At 48.1% G+C, this 21,897-nt stretch overlaps 1 protein-coding gene across 3 annotated transcripts in view; it reads left to right on the top strand.

Moving 5' to 3' along the window:
* The window catches only part of NOS3 (nitric oxide synthase 3), a 1,079,476-nt gene that overhangs the window by 1,022,749 nt on the left and 34,830 nt on the right, over window positions 1–21,897 (top strand). The gene's annotated exons all lie outside the window — the stretch shown is intronic.

Below are 21,897 nucleotides of genomic sequence, written 5' to 3'. Positions count from 1 at the left end.
CACCACGTGGCTTGGTGTATGGAACCAACCATTGACCAAACCGAGCTAATCAGTTTAACCTACCCCCTGAGGATACCCCTTTGACCGTTATATTATCGAATGTCCCCCTTTGCAGCAAGGAACAGAGGAACATTGGTCATCGCTCAGAAATAAAGCCCTCCATTATCTTGACAACCTAACTGGGTTGGGCAGCCGCCTCTTTAGAGATTTTAAAATGACACACAGAGTCCCCTGGATCGGGTACCCTGTTAAATTGAATGGTGGGGATTGTGTGGTGCTTAACTTTGGGTCTCCACAAATTGTTAAATTGATTCTTGAGAGGGCAGGGACAAGGAACCTAAGGGGTGTAGGTATTAATATCTTACCCCTAGGGTTCTTTTATCGCAAAACATTATCAACAGAAAAAAGCAGTATAGACATGTCTGGCAGGGTACAGCCCCGGGCACTAAATTAAATTACTGTTCCAACGCAAAACAGATTCGAGATATTTACCAACCTTGAGGAGATAGATTGACTGGATCCTCCAGTATTAGCAGAGATTATCACGCCCTGTGGGACTGCAGCAAATAAGGAGTCTCTTGTATTAAGTGCCCCGATGAGGAACACTCATGTAGGGACAAGGATACTTAGCTGGAACATCGCTGGGCTAAGTAACAAGGCCAACGACACTAAATGGAGGGACTGTCTCACTGAGTGCGATATTATTGGGTTGCAGGAAACCTGGGACATTAAGAATACATTATTTTTTATGGTTATACAGCATTTTGGTCACCAGCAATTGCTTCCTCAATGGGGAGGGCAAAGGGAGGGTTACTGACCTTGATCTCCCAAAGAATCGAGGGTACTTATACTAAAGTGAAGACTGGAACACCTTATTGTTTGGCCATACAAATACTATCCAAGGCTTCTGGCATTTGGCTCATTGTCAATTTTTATAATTCTTTTGATAAAGCTTTTTTAAATGAACATTTAGTCAGTTTACATGATTTTTTGGAATCATATAGTAAAAAAATTACACATTGCTATTCGGTTTTTGTGCTGGGCGATTTTAATGTTCACAGCTGTAAAGGAAATTGCTATGTTTGGGATAGCTTAGGACCAACTGATCAAGAGAACATACATTTTGAGCATTCACCACAGGGATCCTATTTGGAGGATCTGGTGGCAGAACATGATCTGACTTACCCAAAGCAAACCGAGGGGGAAGTCCCTACTTTTAAAGGCAAGGGTCCTGAATCAATAATTGATTATATTTTTGTTAGTACGGCAGTGGCCCATAGGGTAAGTTGGTATAGTGTTTCCTGGTCTACCTTTAGTGATCACAACTCTGTCATATTTATTATTTTATTTATTTAAAACACTTATAAAGCGCAGCTGTCACCTGGCAGGTATCCTGGCGCTGAGAGCTTACTCCTGAGCTAGAAGCAATGGGAATCTGTTTAGGGGGATAGACGTGGCGGGGAAACTAGGGGAAGAGCCACGTTTTGATTCGCTTCCTGAAAGGCAGGAGCTGTGGAATTTGACGAATGTCGGCGGGCAGACTATTCCAAAGCTTAGCAGCAGCCACTCTGAAAGATCTTCCCCCGGTCCTTACCTTATTAAATCTGGGTACTGTCACAAGGCAGGCTGTAGCGGATCGTAGAGTTCTGGTAGGGATATACCAGGAAAACATTTGTTGTAGGGATCTTGGGCCCGATCCGTGTAATGCCTTGAAGACCAATCAGAGAGCCTTGAAAGCTATTCGTTGCTTCAGAGGAAGCCAGTGTAGCTCGGCTAAAGCTGCTGTGGCCGAGGATCTCCTGATCCAACCAAGGGCCAATTTGGCTGCTGCCGACTGGACTCGTTGGAGTCTGTCCAATAGTACCGCTGGAGACTCGAGCAGGAGAGCATTGCAATAGTCAAGGCGACTAAGAATAGTACACCTGACAATCAATGCTCGGGCCTGGGCAGGGAGTAGTGGCAGGATTTTGCGCATTGAGCGCATAAGGGCCGAGCAGGTAGCGACTGTTTTGGTTACCTGCGTTTCCATGCTAAGGTTGTTATTTAGCATGACACCCAGATTGCGGACACTGGTAACTGGTTGTGGTTTATCTGAGTTTTCCGGGGGCCAGAATTCCACAGGTAAAGGGCGAGGGATTCGGCTCCCGGGACAAAACAAAACCTCGGTTTTAGAGGAATTGAATTGGAGGGAATTCAAGTGCAACCAGCCTGCTGTGTCTCTTAGGCAATCATGAAAAGCTTCCATGGGGATTGAGTCTTCCCCCTCCCATGAAAGAATGAGCTGGGTGTCATCCGCATAGTTTACTGTTTTCATTCTGTGGGTTTTGATTAGAGTAACCAATGGTTTTAAGTAAACATTAAAAAGGATCGGACTGATAGAAGAACCCTGGGGTACACCGTGAGGGACTGGGGAGAAGGCAGATTGAAAAGGGGGGAGGGATACAGCTTGTTTCCTATCTCTGAGGTATGAATGGAACCAGAGCAGGGCAGTGCGTCAACCCCAGCCTCTCTCAACCTCTTCAGCAGAATCACGTGGTTAACTGTATCGAATGCGGCAGACAGGTCCAGTAGGATCAAGGCCACTGCGTGGCCCCTGTCTGCACGCATACGAAGTTCTTCCATGGCTGTAAGCACTGCTGTTTCGGTGCCATGGGCTGGCCGAAATACGAATTCGAAGTCGTCCAGAACGTGATTCTGCTCAAGATGTGTCGATAGACAGGAGCTGACCCAGCGTTCCACCACTTTCGCTGGAAAGGGTAGAAGCGATATAGGTCGAAAGTTGGAAAGACACTCTGGGTTCAAAGATGGTTTTTTCAGTAACGGGGTGATAAGTGCTTGCTTCTAGGGGGTGGGAATGAATCCACAGCACAGAGATTGGTTACAAATCCTCCGGAGGGTGTGGAATAGTTCAGTTCCGCACGCTTTCCAGGTTTTAGGGGGCAGTGGGTCCAGGGGGGACCCAGAGGTGATGCCAAGTGCCAATCTCTCGAATTCATCTTCGGGGATAGGGGGAAAGGCCTGTAGACCTTCCCTAGGAGGGCAGCCTGGACTCGGTGGATCACGGTTGGTAGTGTCGACTCCGGGGGAATTTAGATTATTTTGCGATGGGGGAGTTGCCAGATTGTTAATGATGGTCTCGTTTTTGTCCGTAAAGAACTGTGCGAGATTGTCACAGAGGGTCTGTGAAGGGGGGATGGTTTTCTTGGCGCAGTCAGGGTGAATGAGGTTATCAAGGATCTGGAATATGCTTTTCGAGCTATTAGCTGCGTTAACAATAGTGGAGCAGTAATAGGACGATTTGCTCTCTGTGATGGCAGATTTGTATTCCAGGAGCTTGTTTTTCCAGATGATTTTATTATTGTCACAATATCCCTGTCTCCACTTCCTCTCAGCCTGTTTGCAGGCTAATTTGAGAATTTTCAGGGAGTCATTATACCATGGAGCAGGTGGTTGGGGAGAAGCTATCTTCCACATCGAAGACATTGGTGGTGGAACTCAGTTTTTCCAGAGCTTTCCAGTCTCTGTACGTAAATTCTGGTAGAACGCTTTTGTTCAGCTTTCTAGTTTTTGTGCTGGTAATATAAAATTTAATAAGAGAATGATCCATCCAGCTCATGGGCAGAATGTCATTCATGTGTGTTAAACCAGGACTGGAAAAAATAAGGTCGAGTCGATTGCCTGCTGAATGGGTGGGTTACTTAACCAATTGGTGAAGTCCCACGCTGTCACAGGACAGCAGGAGGTTTTCCAGACCAGTGTCTAGGCTACCGTAGGGCCAGAGGTTAAAATCCCCTAAAATGATTAGTTTATTGTGGGAGGTTGCCATGTTCGTAAAGGTGGTGAGTAGTGCTTGCTGTTGAAGGGTGGTAAAGGACCCTGGAGGTTGGTAGCAAATAATCGCCGTGAAAATATCTCCTAAGTGGCAGTTTATGGACAGGCCAAAGAGCTCAATCCCGGCCACTGAGTCTATGTCTATAGTGTTTATTTGCCAGGAGGCTCTGTAGATAATGCCTACTCCGCCACCACGGCCTTTGGGTCTAGGGAGGTGCAAAATATTAAAATCTTGAGGGCAAGCCCATGCTAATTCAATATCGCAATCGGCTTGAGTCCACGTCTTGGTTAGGAAAAGGACATCTAGATGGTGGGATTCTATAAGGAGATTGATTTCGTTAGCATGCTTTGGTAGTGATCTGACGTTCAGAAGGCCTCCCAGGAGCAGGCCCTTATGTGTGAAGTCAAGCAGTGGAAACGCTGTGTCTTCAAAGGTGAGCTTACCTTCGTGAGCGAACCCTCGTAGATTAATCAGTGATTCCCGGGTATACCGTGGGGGCTGCGGGCAAATTTGGGCAGAGTTGTCGGCGCTGGTCGTGTCCTCGTCGCGGACGAGCGCAGACGAGCTTGCCTTAAGCGCGCCTTTGGCGCGCAAACGGCGTGCCCGCTGCGCTCGTCCGCTGCGCTTCCGGTGTAGACTCATTACATGTAGTGGCAGCTCAGACGTCGGGGGGGGGCGTGGCCAGCAGAGATGGGCGTGTCTCTTGGCTCCCTCGGCGTGGTAATGGCGCCAGAGAAACGAGCGTTTTTGTCCCAAACAGCTAATAATCAGCTGCTCGGCGAGGCTGGGGTGGGTGTCAGGATTAATGCAATGTGCAAAGAAGCAAGTTAAAAACACAAGAAACAATGTTTAAAATTTGGCAATTTCAAGCTCCCGGCTTTTCGCCTCAGGAGTATCTCTCTCAATAGAGCGGCGCTACTGCTCAGCGCGCTCTATTTATATCTGTGGGGGGGGGGGGGCGTGGCCAGCAGAGATGGGCGTGTCTCTTGGCTCCCTCGGCGTGGTAATGGCGCCAGAGAAACGAGCGTTTTTGTCCCAAACAGCTAATAATCAGCTGCTCGGCGAGGCTGAGGTGGGTGCCAGGACTAATGCAATGTGCAAAGAAGCAAGTTAAAAACACAAGAAACAATGTTTAAAATTTGGCAATTTCAAGCTCCCGGCTTTTCGCCTCAGGAGTATCTCTCTCAATAGAGCGGCGCTAGTGCTCAGCGCGCTCTATTTATATCTGTGGGGGGGGGGGGCATGGCCAGCAGAGATGGGCGTGTCTCTTGGCTCCCTCGGCGTGGTAATGGCGCCAGAGAAACGAGCGTTTTTGTCCCAAACAGCTAATAATCAGCTGCTCGGCGAGGCTGGGGTGGGTGCCAGGATTAATGCAATGTGCAAAGAAGCAAGTTAAAAACACAAGAAACAATGTTTAAAATTTGGCAATTTCAAGCTCCCGGCTTTTCGCCTCAGGAGTATCTCTCTCAATAGAGCGGCGCTAGTGCTCAGCGCGCTCTATTTATATCTGGGGGGGGGGGGGCATGGCCAGCAGAGATGGGCGTGTCTCTTGGCTCCCTCGGCCTGGTAATGGCGCCAGAGAAACGAGCGTTTTTGTCCCAAACAGCTAATAATCAGCTGCTCGGCGAGGCTGGGGTGGGTGCCAGGATTAATGCAATGTGCAAAGAAGCAAGTTAAAAACACAAGAAACAATGTTTAAAATTTGGCAATTTCAAGCGCCCGGCTTTTCGCCTCAATATTGAGCTTGGTAGACGATTTAAAGAAAAAGGAAAAACCCAATAGGACAGTGGGTATTTTAGATATACGGCCCACAGGCCAAGCTCGTCGATTAAAATAGTGCCGGGTGGTGCCTCTCGAGTTTCATGACAACTTAGTGGCTAAGTTTGGTCATGAAATGTCCATCTGTCTGACAGAGGGCAGGGTGGATGAGGAGGTCTTGGTGGCCTATGCTAAAATCTGCGCTCAAATTGACAGGGATCTGAAACTGCCATGTAAGGGCCATGAAAGGGTAGGGGAGAGATGGTTTGACCACAATTGTTCCATAGCCCATCAGAAGTTATTGGCAGCATTGAAATCTACCCAGACGGAAAAACCTGCTAAAGCCGGCCTAAGGCAAACATATAAAATGGCCTTAAGGAACCGGAAGAAGGAAATTAGAGAGGAGGCTTGGAATGAGCTTTTATCTATTGATGTTGTCAATAATAGCGCAAAATTTTGGCCGAGGGTCAATAGGCCCTTTTTCCATGAAACCTGTAATAGCGAACTTGACTGTGGTATTCAGGAACAGGGTTGGTACAGTCACTTTAAACAAGTTTATGATGAGGAAGACAGGTGTGCCAACCAGGACCCCAATATTGATGAATATACCTTATCCTTTACTGAGCTAGAGGTATCAGAGGCAATAATCCAAATGACGAGCAATAAGGCCCCTGGACCGGACTGCAGACCTTTTTAAATCCAACATTAAGACATGGTCAAAGATTTTGTATAATGTCTTTGTCAATGCCTGTAAACTGGGTCTGCCTAAAACATGGGAAAAATCCGTTATAGTCCCATTTTTTAAAAAAGGTAACTGATGGGATCCTAGCTGCTACCGCCCGATATCTCTGAACGATTCCTCAGTTAAGGGATTAGGAAGGGTGGTGTTAAGCCAACCAATTGGTTGGCTGGAGGAAACTGGAACACTTTCTGTCGTGGAGTATGGTTTTAGAAAGGGGATGGGCACGATAGATCAATGCCTAAACTTGAAATTATTGAATGGGAAATATACAGTCGCTAAGAAGGGTGCACTTTTCCTGGCCTTTATGGACTTGTCCTCGGCCTTTGACCAAGTGAACAGGTCCAAATTGTGGACTATGCTCCTGACCCTAGGAGTCGACAAAAACATTGTCCACTTCTTAGCAGATCTACACAGGGACTTGTCCGCTACTGTGAGGTACGACCAGATGGGCAAGTGCACCAATGGATTACCTATTGTTAACGGTGTTAGGCAGGGGTGTATTTTGGCGCCCCTGCTTTTTACACTATGTATTAACAATTTGGATTCCATCTTACGTGCCTCATGTAAAGATATCCCCTGTGCTGGGAAACGTATGATTCTGGCACTCCTTTATGCGGACGATGCCGCTCTTTTAGCTAGAACAGCGGTAGAACTTCAATTGCTTTTAAACTCTGTGAGAAGTTGGCCTGATATATGATGTTTCCAATTCTGGAATCACCTTGTATCAGTCCAAACAATCCCTTATGGTGTCTGGTTGTAAGTCAACCTTATGGACAAGCTATCTTAATGGTAGCATAGACTAAGCCGCCTTAAAGGCTAAACTCAAGAGGTCGTGTTAAGCGAGCTGTTTTACCAATCACAATCCTGTAATATCAAATGAAAGGACACCACACAAGTATATATTATAAAAATATATGTGTTTATTTCTAAAATAATCCCCAGTACTCTTTATGAGCAAAGGGGCACAAGCATTAAATCAAAAGCACAGTATAACATATGAAAGTTGCACAATTATGGATGAGGGCGGGTGGCCACTCAAACCATATATTAGGAAAGTGGTATAAGAGATGCCAATTGAACATTGGTTAGGCCTAGGGCCTAGGGAATCGCTGGGAGCAGTCGGGACAAGCAATGCTGAAGTCGGGAAAAGCCTGCGGGATTCGGGTGCAGTGCTTAAAGTACACGCATGCACCAATGCAAAGTCAATGGTGCGTAAAAGTTACACATATAGAGTTTAAGGATACTTCCGCTGAACCTAGAAGGTCAAAACTTTAGACACAGACCCTAGAGGTTGTACCAGTGTGGGAACACCGGTGTTGCTGAGTTACCTCACCCACAGGAAGCGGGTGCATAGGGTCGAAGTGGCGTCGGGTTTCGTCACGCAGTTTGTTGGTGCTTGTAGCTGAAGATGCTGCAGGCGGTGTGAAGGAGAAGTGTCAGGTGTGATCCAAGGGTGGATGAGAGTAGAAAAGTACCTGAAAGCAGAGGGGACAGTGTCTGGGTCACTCAGCAGTGACCAGGGTGGAACCAGGACGGAATCAGGCAATGTCGGGTGCAATCAGGTGGTTGTCGAAGAGCTTCTCTCCGCTGCCACGTGGGCCCTGGGGCATCTGCCACATCCAGGAGCGGGTCACGAGCTGTCCCACGCAGGCTCTCACCGTCGGCGCTGTTGGCTTCAAGATCGGAGCAAACAACACTTGGCAAGAGCAATCCATGCAGGACTGGAAGATTGCTTCTCACTCAGACCAGGAGGGTCAGAGCGGGTGCTCCTTTTCAGAGGAGCGGGTGCAAGTCTGGAGCAACCAGAAACACAAGTCGGTTTTTGGTTTTCGTCAGCACAGGGGCCACAAGCCATCTGGCAAGTGACCGGGCCAATGCGTCGAGCCAAAGAAAGCAGAAGGGCCCCACGGAGCACTCGTCGAGTGTAGAGGTGTGAGCTTCGGTGCAAAAGTGGCTCAGGGTTGGGGCTTCTCAAACCCCAGTGTACAGCTTCGAGGGTCACTCGGGGGCTGCACGGTCAGCGTCTCGTGGTCTTTTAAAGATGGCGTGCCCCACGCTTCCGGTCGCCTCCATGGGTCTCAGCTCTGCAGAGACTGTGGATCGGGCTGTAAGAAGGCAGGCAAGCTTGATCTCGTTGATCTCTGTCGCTCGAGTTTCAGCGGGAACTGCAACAAAGCAGACGTCGAGGTGCTGGATGGTGCCTGTTTGCACAGGGTGGTCACTCCTCGACCACAAGGGAGATTCTTCAGTCTTCTACGTTGAGTAGGATGTCGAAGGGTCCAGAGTTTTGTTTCAAATGTTTCATCAGGATAATCTGAGTGCGTTGGCACTGCTCCCATTCTTATGCCAATCTAGGGGGCTGGATTACTTGCTAGGTCCCCTCCTATGGGTAGGACCCAGGAAGGGGGTGGATACACCCCTTTCCTTTGATCCAGGCTGCGCTGGGACTGGGACGGGTGTGCCCCAGAACCGGTTTGGCCGGATTATGCAAGAGGCAGCCTTGTGCGCCCCAGGCAGTGTCTGGTTTCTTTCAAACCTCCCTGCTACAATCCACTATCTCCTATCTGGGGTGGTGTAACACCTCCCTGCGACAGGAAAGCCTTTGTCCAGGCCTCCTCTGCTGAGTTTCGGTCAGCAGCAGGAGGTCAGACTTGTGTCTGTGGCAGAAGCATCCATTTTGCTGGTCTGAGGCTCTTTTAAAAATCAACCGCGTTTTAGCAAAGTAACATGTTGTCTCCCCCTAGAGGGGTGGAATGCTACCCCTGTCGCCAGGACTGGTGAGGGGGGTAGTATTCCAAATCGTATGACACCTTACACGACATGTTTTGATAAAGCCAAACCAAAGTTGCTATATAACCGCGAGGATTATAAGGCACTTAATAGTATATGGTATGGCATTATCCCGGAACAGCTTAGGGAGTTGTTCCCGACAGCTGCAGACAGGCTCAGCTCATGCCAGAGCTCCATCTCACATTAAACCATGCACTCTGCCTCCAGGATTGATGAGGCCTTCCATAGGAGTGGCTCACAGGTTTATATGTGTCCACATATAGGTTTAGATATAGGTATACTATATCTAAGCAAGGGGTGATTACACCCACTTGCCTCAGCTGAGTGATCAGCCATTTGTGTCATTTTAATAACCAGCCAGGGGTGGCAAAAGCTATGCTTCAGCCCCTGGTAGGCCTTGGTGGCACCTATGCCCTGAGCACCTATAGTGCATGGTATAGGGGCTGACAAGGAGTCCATTTCCAATTGGGTTATGTACCTATAGTACATGTATGTGAATTTAGAGAGAGAACAGCAGGCTGGGGGTCTGAATAGCAGGCCCACAGCCTCAGTAAGTTGAAAACCAGTGAAGCAAAAAGCAAAAATTGGGGTGACCATAGGATACCAGACCCTACTCTCCTACACAACCCCCCCCCCCCAAACACAGGGAAATTAAACTTAACCTTGACCAGATAAGTCTTCATGTTCTAAGTTGAAGTACCTGGAGAGACCATCTGCATTACCATGGTCAGTCCCTGGGCGGTGCTCCACTGTAAAGTCCATCCCCTGTAGGGAAATGGACCACCTGAGCAGTTTGGGATTTTCACCCTTCATCTGATTTAGCCACAAGAGGGGCTTATGGTCTGTCTGAATTAGGAAGTGAGTTCCAAACAAGTATGGCCTCAACTTCTTCAGGGCCCAAACAACAGCAAAGGCCTCCCTCTCAATAGCTGACCAACGTTTCTCCCTGGGGGTCAGCCTTCTGCTAATAAAAGCAATGGGCTGGTCTTGACCATCTGTATTCAGTTGTGAAAGCACAGCTCCCACCCCCAACTCAGAAGCATCTGTCTGTACAATGAACTGTTTGGAGTAGTCAGGACTCTTCAGGATAGATGCAGAGCACATGGCCTTCTTCAGGTCATCAAATGCCTTTTGACAGCTAACTGTCCACTGAAACTTTTTGGGCATCTTCTTGGATGTCAAGTCATTCAATGGTGTCACAATGGACCCATAGCTCTTTACAAATTTTCTGTAATACTCAGTCAGGCCCAAGAAGGCTCTGACTTGTGTCTGGGTAGTTGGAGGAGCCCAGTCCTGTATGGTCTGGATCTTGCTCTCCAATGGTTGAACCTGACCCCCACCTACTAGGTGGCCCAGGTACACAACCTTGCTCTGCCCTATCTGGCACTTGGTAGCATTGATAGTCAGGCCTGCCTTTTTCAGGGCCTCCAGAACCTTCTTCAGGTGGATCAGGTGATCCTCCCAGGTGGAGCTAAAGACAGCAATATCATCTAGATATGCTTCACAAAAGTCATCCAACCCAGCAAGGACTTGATTCACCGACCTTTGGAAGGTGGCAGGTGCATTCTTCAAACCAAAGGGCATTACCACAAATCGATAATGTCCACTAGGGGTAGAGAATGCTGTTTTGGCTTTTGACTCTTCAGCTAACCTGATCTGCCAGTAGCCAGCTGTCAAATCAAATGTGCTCAGAAACTTGGCAGAAGCCAATTTATCAATGAGCTCATCTGCTCTTGGAATGGGATGAGCATCTGTCCTAGTGACAGCATTGAGACCTCTGTAGTTCCATCTTTGGTATGAGGTTTTGGCACCAAGACTACTAGGCTGGCCCATGGGCTCTCTGATGGCTCAATCACTCCAAGATCTAACATCTTTTGCACCTCAGCCATTATACAATCCCTGACATGGTCAGGTTGCCTGTAGATCTTATTCCTCACAGGAAGACTGTCACCAGTGTCCACCTCATGGGTGCACCAGTTAGTTTGACTGGGTGTGAGTGAAAACATATGTCTGTGGGCCTGCAACACCAGTCTGCAGTCCACCTGTTGCTGCTCAGTGAGGCTGCCTGCCAAGGCTACTCCATCAACTGAACCATCATCAGGGTTCTGGGAAAGCAGGTCTGGGAGAGGGTCACTCTCTTCCTCCTGATCCCCATCTGTGGCCATGAGCAAGCTCATTTCCTCCCTGTCCACAAATGCTTTCAAACGATTCACATGGAGCACCCTGTGGGGGCTCCTAGGGGTTCCAAAGTCAACCACATAGGTGACTTCTGCCTTTTTCTCAACAATAGGGTAGGGTCCAGTCTATTTGTCCTGGAGTGCTGCTGGGGCCACTGGCTCCAACACCCACACCTTCTGCCTTGGCTGGAACTCAACCAGAACAGCCTTTTTGTCATGCCAAGCTTTCTGTAATTCTTGACTGGCCTCCAGGTTTTTGGATGCTCTTTCCATATACTCAGCCATCCTGGAGCGGAGACCAAGTACATAGTCCACAACATCTAGCTTAGGCTTTTTGAGAGGTAACTCCCATCCTTCCTTCACCAAACATAGTGGACCCCTCACAGGGTGGCCAAACAAAAGTTCAAAAGGGCTGTAGCCAACCCCCTTCTGTGGGACCTCTCTGTAAGCAAAGAGCAAGCAGGGTAAAAGGGTGTCCCATTTCCGCCTAAGCTTCTCTGGTAATCCTTTTATCATTCCCTTGAGGGTCTTGTTGAATCTCTCCACAAGCCCATTGCACTGTGGGTGATAGGGTGTGGTAAACTTGTAGTTTACTCCACACTCCTTGCACATTGCCTTTAAGTATCCAGACATGAAGTTGGTACCTCTGTCTGAAAGAACCTCCTTTGGAAAGCCCACTCTTGAGAAAACTGCAATGAGGGCTTTTGCCACAACAGATGCTGTTGTGGTCCTCAGGGGAATTGCTTCTGGTACCTAGTGGCATGATCCACTACCACCAGTATAAATCTGTGCCCAGATGCTGTTTGAGGATCCATGGGACCCACAATATCTATTCCAACTCTTTCAAAGGGTACCCCCACCACAGGTAGAGGTATCAGGGGGGCCTTTGTTGTGCCACCTGACTTACCACTGGCTTGGCAAGTGACACAGGAGCGACAAAACTCCTTGACATTTTCTGACATATGAGGCCAGTGAAAGTGAGGGACAAGCCTGTCCCAAGTCTTGTTCTGGCCTAAGTGTCCTGCAAGGGGAATATCATGGGCCAAGGTAAGAAGGAAGCCCCTAAACTTCAAAGGTACAACCAACCTCCTGGTAGTACCAGGCTTGGGGTCTCTAGCCTCTGAGTAAAGGAGTCTATCATCCCAATATACTTTATGGGCACCTTGAGCATTCCATGCAGCCTCAGCAGCAGCTTGCTGTCTGAGGGGTTCAAGTGAAGGGCAATCTAATTGGGCCTGCCCCAAGTCTGCCCTTGAGGGTCCCCCTGTCACCAGAAACTCAACCTGGTCAGGCTCAAGTTCCTCTGAGACAGTCTCCTCTTGGACTGCAGAATCAGCTTCCTGTGAAGTCTGATCCTCAACCTGGGGCAAGTGGGAAGGCACAGCCCTAACCCTCTTGCTCCTTCTCTTGGGTTGTGGTTGGTCTAATTTTTCAAGATCCACCACTGGTTCAGGAAGGCACTTCTTAGCCTGAGACCTTGTCACTGCAAGGACATGAGCTGAAATCCCTAGCATTTCTGCATGAGTTCTGTACTCCACTTCTGACCAAACTGAGCTTTCAAGATCATTGCCTAACAGACAGTCTACTGGGAGGTCTGCACTTACCACAACTTTCTTTAGGCCATTTACCCCTCCCCAGGAGAAGTTCACAACAGCCACACTATGTGTGGTAGTGGTGTTGCTTGCATTGGTCACTAGGTAATTCTCACCTAGTACAATCTGACCAGGGTCCACAAAGTCAGGTGTCACCATAGTGACACTGGCACAAGTGTCCCTGTAGGCCTGAGCCAGTCTCTCATTTAACAAAGGCGTCTGCCTATACTTTCCCAGGTTACTGGGACTCACAGTAGTGGACAAAGATAAGTCCACATCATATAGGAGAACTGCCTGAGTAGGGACTCTGACTAGGCCAGATTCCATCTCAGTACCCAGGGTTAACCCTACTATACCCTTTGGCTGTGCACCACCACTGCTAACTGTACTAGGGGGTGCAGGTGCTTTAGGAGCTGCAGTGGTGGGGACTGGATTTTTCTTGGTGCATTCACTGCCCCAGTGTGAAACTGATTTGCAGGTATTACATCAAGGTTTCTTTGGGCCATCATTCTTCTTTTTCTTGTTTCCATTTTGGGAACCACCCTCCTTATTACTAGATTGGGGGCCTGAAGACTTCTGGTCCTTTTCTTTATCTTTCTGATTCCCACCCTTCTGGTCTGTTTTCTTCTGGTCACCACCATGGTTCTGAGGTTTCTGCTTAATCCTTGTTCTGACCCATTTGTCTGCCTTCTTTCCCAATTCTTGGGGAGAGGTCAGATCAGAGTCAATAAGGTATTGATGCAACAGCTGGTTCTGACAGTTATTAAGGATCTGCTCTCCCATTATAAGATTGTACAATCCTGTATAGTCTGAGACTTTACTTCCTTGCAGCCAACCCTCCAGAGCCTTCGAGGCACAATCAACAAAATCAGTCCAGTCCTGAGTCTGTGCTTTTTTGGTGTCTCTGAACAACAACCTGTATTGCTCAGTGGTTAGGCCAAACCCTTCAATAAGAGCACTCTTCAGGACAGAGTAGTTTTTGGCATCCTCAGGTCTAACTGTGAGGAGCCTATCCCTCCCTTTCTCAGAAAAGGAGTACCATAAAATTGCAGCCCACTGATCCTGAGGAACCTGCTGTACCATGCAGGCTCTCTCAAGAGCAGTCATCCATTTGTGGATGTCATCCCCTTTCTTGTAGGGGGGCACAATTTTTGTCAGGTTTCTATTGTCATAGCTCCTGTCTTTCTCTCTAGGATTATTGCTGCCACCAGTGGCATCTAAGCCACACAACTTCTGTTCTCTTGCTAAAGCAAGTTTAGCTTGAGCCAAGGCTATCTCTTCCCTCTCTATTTGGAGTTGGACAGCCCTCATCCTGGCCCTATGCTCTTTCCTCTAGGGGGAAGTCATTCCCCTTTGAGATTCTCTTGAGACACTAGAAATATGAGAGTCCCCTGATGGAGATCTCATCCTTCTGTTGCCTGGGAGAATTATTTTATGGGATCTGGGGAGGTGCTGGCCCTCTCCATTCCCATGTAGGTCTAAGTTGGCCTGGTTAAGCCTGGCAACTACAACCTGGTTACCCCTCTGATCCTGATCTTCAGGCTCATCTACTTCTGAGCCATCCTCCTCCTCTTCCTCCTCTTCTTCGTCCTCCTCTGGAGTTTTCTCATTCTCAGGAGTGTTCACTCCATCTCCTAAATCTAAGGGAGCTGCACTCGCCTTATCTAAGAATGTTAGACGGGACCTGGAGGGTCGGCCGAGGACAAGGGGAGAGGCCTCCGGGGAGAGCCGTCTCCAGCGATCGTACAGACAAGTAACTTCCCCCCCCCACAGATGGACACCACACAAGGATAAGGTTTAGCGTTCTTTATAAGCAAATCTTGAAGTACGGTAGAATGGTACAAGGAGGTCAGGACTCAGGGGTCCCCTCGATTCTAGTCTCTATGACGGGGAAAGGGGGTAGCGGGACAGTCTTGTTACCAATCGGGTAGTTGTGATGGTACGATGGTTAGCTCACAATCCTCGAGCTTGGCGTTCTAGGGGGGTCGGGCCGCGGCAGCGCCAGCAGGTCCCGAGGAGATCGTAGGTGGTAACGGGCCGCGGCAGCGCCAGCAGGTCCCAACGAAGATGGTGGTTGCAACGGGCCGCGGCAGCGCCAGCAGGTCCCGGCGAGGATGAAGGTTGCAGAAGGCCGCGGCAGCGCCAGCAGGCAGGACGACAGTTCACAAGGCAGGGCTGCGGCAGCGCCAACAGTCCGTCAAGGATGAGTTCTTCACAGTGTCTCTCGACTCCAGGATACAACTGCCTTCCTGCTCTGGAGCTGCCCCAGTTATAGGTCTGGCGCCCTTTGATGTCCGGACCCTCGCACTTGGAGGTCGGGAGGTCCGGGATGAGGGAGTCCAGACACCCAGCAGGGGGGTGGAGCCAGCGCCCGGGGAGGCTGGGGGCGATCGGCACCTGGCGGGGGAGAGCCATCGACACTACTCTCTCCCATTGACCTGCCAAGTGGTCCGTTCACCTCCTGGGTGGATGGTGGTGCCGGGATGTCGGGGCCTGGCCAGGCCCAGGGTTGGGGTCGAGCTGAGGCCACGCGGCCTCGTGGTGCAGTGTCCAAGATGGCGGCTGGGCCCGGGCAATGGTGCTGACGGTGGCCCGGGCCAGTAATACAGAGATGTTCGGGGGCAGGCGGCCCGGAGGGGACGGGTTGCGGGTTGCTTCTGTGGGTAGCACCTGGAGAGACGGTGTCCGGGCTCTGTCATGCGGGGAGGGAGCGAGCCCTTCTTGGGGCCTGTCCAACATTCAGGCTCATCTACTTCTGAGCCATCCTCCTCCTCTTCCTCCTCTTCTTCGTCCTCCTCTGGAGTTTTCTCATTTTCAGGAGTGTTCACTCCATCTCCTAAATCTAAGGGGGCTGCACTCGCCTTATCTAAGTCATCCTTTTCCAGGATGGCTATCAGGGAAGGAATGGTGGGGTTTCTACCCCTTTTTAGCCCCCTTGCAATGCACAAGGCACCCAAGTCTTTGTGGCTAAGTTTGTCATAGCTGGAAGTTGCCTTGGTAAGGTCAACTGTCACAGGGGCAGAGCCTGAAGCTCTTCCTGTGTCAGACATGACTGCTAGTGAGGTGCAAGTGGTGCACTTACCTACACTAAGTGTTTTCCCACTGTACCTTGCTAGTGAGTTGTAGCCAGGGTGTGCTAATCCCTTTAATCTACAACTACTAAGTTCAGTAGAATTGAAATATGCTAAGATTTTGATTTATATGTACCTAAGGTACTTGATGTGATCTTTCAATTTGATAAAAATATTGCAATGGTAAAACAACAGCAAGCTCAAATCCGCACCGCTGCACACCAATGTGAGAAGTTGGCCTGATATATGATGTTTCCAATTCTGGAATCACCTTGGATCAGTCCAAACAATCCCTTATGGTGTCTGGTTGTAAATCAACCTTATAGACAAGCTATCTTAATGGTAGCATAGACTAAGCAGCCTTAAAGGCTAAACTCAAGAGGTCGTGTTAAGCGAGCTGTTTTACCAATCACAATCCTGTAATATCAAATGAAAGGACACCACACAAGTATATATTATAAAAATATATGTGTTTATTTCTAAAATAATCCCCAGTACTCTTTATGAGCAAGGGGGCACAAGCGTTAAATCAAAAGCACAGTATAACATATGAAGGTTGCACAATTATGGATGAGGGCGGGTGGCCACTCAAACCATATATTAAGAAAGTGGTATAAGAGATGCCAATCGAACAGTGGTTAGGCCTAGGGAATCGCTGGGAGCAGGCGGGACAAGCAATGCTGAAGTCGGGAAAAGCCTGCGGGATTCGGGTGCAGTGCTTAAAGTACATGCATGCACCAATGCAAAGTCAATGGTGCGTAAAAGTTACACAAATAGAGTTTAGGATACTTCCGCTGAACCTAGAAGGACAAAACTTTAGACACAGACCCTAGAGGTGTGTACCAGTGTGGGAACACTGGCGTTGCTGAGTTACCTCACCCACAGGAAGCGGGTGCATAGGGTCGAAGTGGCGTCGGGTTTCGTCACACATGTTGTTGGTGCCTGTAGCTGAAGATGCTGCAGGCGGTGTGAAGGAGAAGTGTCCAGCGTGATCCAAGGGTGGATCAGAGTAGAAAAATACCTGAAAGCAGAGGGGACAGAGTCTGGGTCACTCAGCAGTGACCAGGGTGGAACCAGGACGGAACCAGGCAATGTTGGGCGCAATCAGATGGTTGTTGAGGAGTTTCTCTCCGCTGCCACGTGGGCTCTGGGGCATCTGCGACATCTAGAAGCGGGTCACGAGCTGTCCCACGCAGGCTCTCACCGTCGGCGCTGTCGGATTCAAGATCAGAGCAAACAACACTTGGCAAGAGCAATCCACGCAGGACTGGAAGATTGCTTCTCACTCGGACCAGGAGGGTCAGAGCGGGTGCTCCTTTTCAGAGGATCGGGTGCAAGTCTGGAGCAATCAGAATCACAAGTCATGGTATATATGGAAAACTGTTAAAAAAGTTCTAGATATACCCACCATCCATCATCGTACACCACTTTGGAATTCAACACTCTTTCCAAATCTTAGTAGGGATGGAACGTGGCGTCATTGGGAGAGACATGGTATAGTGGAGTTGGGGCAAATAATGATTAGAGATCAGTGCAGAACACTCGAAGAACTTACACAACACTATTCACTACGAGGTTATCAAGAGTTTAAATACATACAGATTGTAAATAGAATTAAATCAGTTAGGCCACGTATCACTTTGCTTGGGAAATACAAATTAATTGAGTATTTGAGGTCAGGGGGCCATAGAATTAGAGATATTTATAAAATATTTAACGACGCATTAATTGACGAGATTGGAAAAATTGAAACTGCATGGTCCATAAAATTGGGGGATCCCGAAGTAGACCTTGATAAGGCGTTAGCTATGGATAAGAGGTTTCTGCGCTCCTCGAATCTCAGAGCCCAACATTACAAAACCCTACTTAATTTATACTATACGCCCGAAAAATTATTCTCGTGGGGGAAAGCGACAGATAGCAATTGCCCCAGATGTGGAAATGGTACAGCAGATCTTATACACATGTTCTATGGCTGTGAAAAATTAAAAATCATTAAAATTGAAATAATACGGTTTTTAGAGGGGCTACTTGATGTCAAAATTAACCTATCCCCAACCCTGATAATAACTGGCTGCGATGTGAAATTAAATTTAAGTATCGAGGCTGAAGCTTTAGTTTTTATCTCCGTAGCAGTCCTTAGGATTTTAATTAGCGCAGCCTGGAAGGATACAGAAGCCCCAACCTTTCAAATGTGGTTGTGCAGAATGTTGGGCATACATAATATTGAGGAAGCATTATATGATTTAAAGGGAGCGAAGCTAAGGGATGGGGGCAAGCGACTTTGGGCCCCAGTGGCTACATGGAGGACAGCAAAACTAACTACAAATGAATGATTAACTGGTGGTGTAGATATTTAATATGTCAATTGATTTCGTATTGTTTATTACTCTTTCTGTTTTTTCTCGCATGACGGTATAATGCTATGCTTTTATTTATGCATTTATGTATCCATTTAGTAATATGTATTTACCGGTATGAACTCTCAATAAAAAAATAAAAAACAGAATCACAAGTCGGTTTTAGGTTTTCGCCGGCACAGGGGCCACAAGCCAGCTGGCAAGTGACCGGGCCAACGCGTCGAGCCAAAGAAAGCAGAAGGGCCCCACGCAGCACTCATCGAGTGTAGATGGGTGAGCTTTGGTGCAAAAGTGGCTCAGGGTTGGGACTTCTAAAACCCCGGTGTACAGCTTCGAGGGTCACTCGGGAGCTGCACGGTCAGCGTCTCCTGGTCCTTTCAAGATGGCGTGCCCCACGCTTCCGGTCGCCTCCACGGGTCTCAGCTCTGCAGAGACTGTGGATCGGGCTGTAAGAAGGCAGGCAAGCTTGATCTCGTCGATCTCTGTTGCTCGAGTTGCGGCGACAAAGCAGACGTCGAGGTGCTGGATGGTGCCTGTTTGCACAGGGTGGTCACTCCTTCACCACAAGGGAGATTCTGTAGTCTTCTACGTTGAGTAGGATGTCGAAGGGTCCAGAGTTTTGTTTCAAATGTTTCATCAGGATAATCTGAGTGCGTTGGCACTGCTCCCATTCTTATACCAATCTAGGGGGCTGGATTACCTGCTAGGTCCCCTCCTGTGGGTGGGACCCAGGAAGGGGGTGGATACACCCCGTTCCTTTGATCCAGGCCGCGCTGGGACTGGGGCTGGTGTGCCCCAGAACCGGTTTTGCCGGATTATGCAAGGGGCAGCCTTGTGCGCCCCAGGCAGTGGTTGGTTTCTTTCAAACCTCCCTGCTACAATCCACTATCTCCTGTCTGTGGTGGTGTAACACCTCCCTGCGACAGGAAAGCCTTTGTCCAGGCCTCCTCTGCTGAGTTTCGGTCAGCAGCAGGAGGTCAGACTTGTGTTTGTGGCAGAAGCATCCATTTTTTGGATCTGAGGCTCTTTTAAAAATCAACCTCGTTTTAGCAAAGTAACATGTCGTCTCCCTCTAGACGGGTGGAATGCTACCCCCGTCGCCAGGACTGGCGAGGGGGTAGTATTCCAAATCGTATGACACCTTACACGACATGTTTTGATAAAGGCAAACCAAAGATGCTATATAACCGCAAGGATTATAAGGCCCTTAATAGTATATGGTATGGCATTATCCCGGAACAGCTTAGGGAGTTGTTCCCGACAGCTGCAGACAGGTTCAGCTCATGCCAGAGCTCCATCTCACATTAAACCACGCACTCTGCCTCCAGGATTGATGAGGCCATCCATAGGAGTGGCTCACAGGTTTATATGTGTCTAGATATAGGTTTAGATATAGGTATACTATATCTAAGCAAGGGGTGATTACACCCACTTGCCCCAGCTGAGTGATCAGCCAGTTGTGTCAATTTAAGAACCAGCCAGGGGTGACAAAACCTATGCTTCAGCCCCTGGTAGGCCTTGGTGGCACCTATGCCCAGAGCACCTATAGTGCATGGTACAGGGGCTGACAAGGAGCCCATTTCCAATTGGGTTATGTACCTATAGTACATGTATGTGAATTTAGAGAGAGAACAGCAGGCTGGGGGTCTGATTAGCAGGCCCACAGCCTCAGTAAGTCGAAAACCAGTGAAGCAAAAAGCAAAAATTGGGGTGACCATAGGATAGCAGACCCTACTCTCCTACAAACTCCTTCTCAGCTTTCATGAGATCACTGGACCTGGGTGTAAACTTTTCCAAATCCCATGTAATGGCAATTGGTCAGAGAACCACAAGGGTCAAAACTCTTCATTGTGAGGGGAATATATTAACTAGGGCAGTGGTTCCCAAACTTTTGACTCCTGAGGACCCCCATTGAGTCACCACTGGAAGCCGGGGACCCTCAAGCAATTTGTATGAGTTAAATTTCAAATATTAAAACAGTAATTTGAAAAAAAACACACGTGTGCATACAAAACAAATACTCAAAGTACCAAGGATTTTGGGGTTCAGATGTACGACCATTTAATTTAGCGCCTCACAATTAGCGACACATGGCAAGTGGCAAATTGCGAGTCGCTAAATGAAATGTACAACAGTGTGTTTAACACTGTTTGGGATTCCCAATGGGGTCGCAAATTGCGAGGTTCATTAATATTAATGAGCCTTTGGCAATTTGCGAGCCCATTGGGAATGCCAGCCCTCCCAGGTATGGTGGCCTGGTGGGCTCTACAGGCCACCATGTCTGGGACTGCTTTTAAATAAAGAAGTTTTAAAAAGAAAATGCAGCCCATTTACCATGCACTTAAAGAAAAAGGAAATGAAACATTTTCGTTTCATTTTCTAAGGGCAGGCAGAGGTCCCTGGGACCACTGCATGCCCTTAAAAAGTAATTTTGCATGCATTTGCAAAGCGGAAGGGGTCCCCTGAGGACCCATTCCCATTTGCAAATGCATTACCATCTACTTGAAGTAGGTGGTAATTGCGAATGTTTTGCGACCGCAAAACATTTGTACATGGTTTTGAGACTCGCTATTTCGAAGGAAATGCCCCTTCCAAATAGCAAGTTGCAAAACGTATTTAGCGAGTCGCAAACAAATTGCGACTCGTGAAATAGGCAATGTACATGGCCCAATAGGTTTTTTCAAGCGCAAAAAGGTTCGCAAACCCGTTCGCACATATAAAAACGGATCATACATCTGGCCCTTAGCATTTCATATTGAAGTAATAGCCCCTCTGTCACATGCATTTCATTTGTTTTATAACATCTCTCATACCATTGTAGGATGCCAGAGCACTTTACATCACACACATATAGAGACATTGAATCATACATGTAAATCAGTGTGTATATAAAATGTTTAAAGAGTGCTTAGTCTGGAAAAGCACAAACTCGGGATTCAGAACATAACACGGTGGCTAGCACTGACTTTAACATAAAAAATGTATTTACACCAAAATAAACCTTTTTAGCAGCATCAGGATAATGAATAACTGGGGAAAAGCATAAGTTACTAACTGGTACCATGCAGTTTGCAAGCAGCTCTTTGATGACAGTTTATAGGTCCCTCTGCTACATTACAATTGTCACTTGTAAAGTCCACAGTAACGAAAGAATCTCTGTGACAAAAGCAGTAACCACGAACCTATGCACATAAAATACTGCGTTTTAAAATACATGTTACACGTTCTTTGCAGTAGGCACATTAACCCTCTGTGCTACATTAGTGAAGTCAAAGCTGCCACTGAACAAAACTCTCCTCAGCTCCAGCAGGTACATTAATCACTGGCATGATCTTGACACTTAGTGTTGCTGGAAAGCTGCTAATTATACAAGAAACTTTTCTGTGCTTTTAAAACTGTTGCCTACGGACCCCCAGGGAATGTGTCATGGACCCCTGGGGGTCCGCGGACCCCAGTTTGGGAAACACTGAACTAGGGTCTTGACGTTCCCCTATTTGGGAGTTCTATTCGACGATCAGGGATCCTGGGGAACTCAAATTTTAGCAAAGAAAACTGTTTTGATCAGAGCAACATCG

The sequence above is a fragment of the Lissotriton vulgaris genome, chromosome 10 (assembly GCF_964263255.1).
Source record: "Lissotriton vulgaris chromosome 10, aLisVul1.2, whole genome shotgun sequence".
Classification (NCBI taxonomy): Eukaryota; Metazoa; Chordata; class Amphibia; order Caudata; family Salamandridae; genus Lissotriton; species Lissotriton vulgaris.
This window is presented reverse-complemented; position numbering and strand designations above follow the sequence as displayed.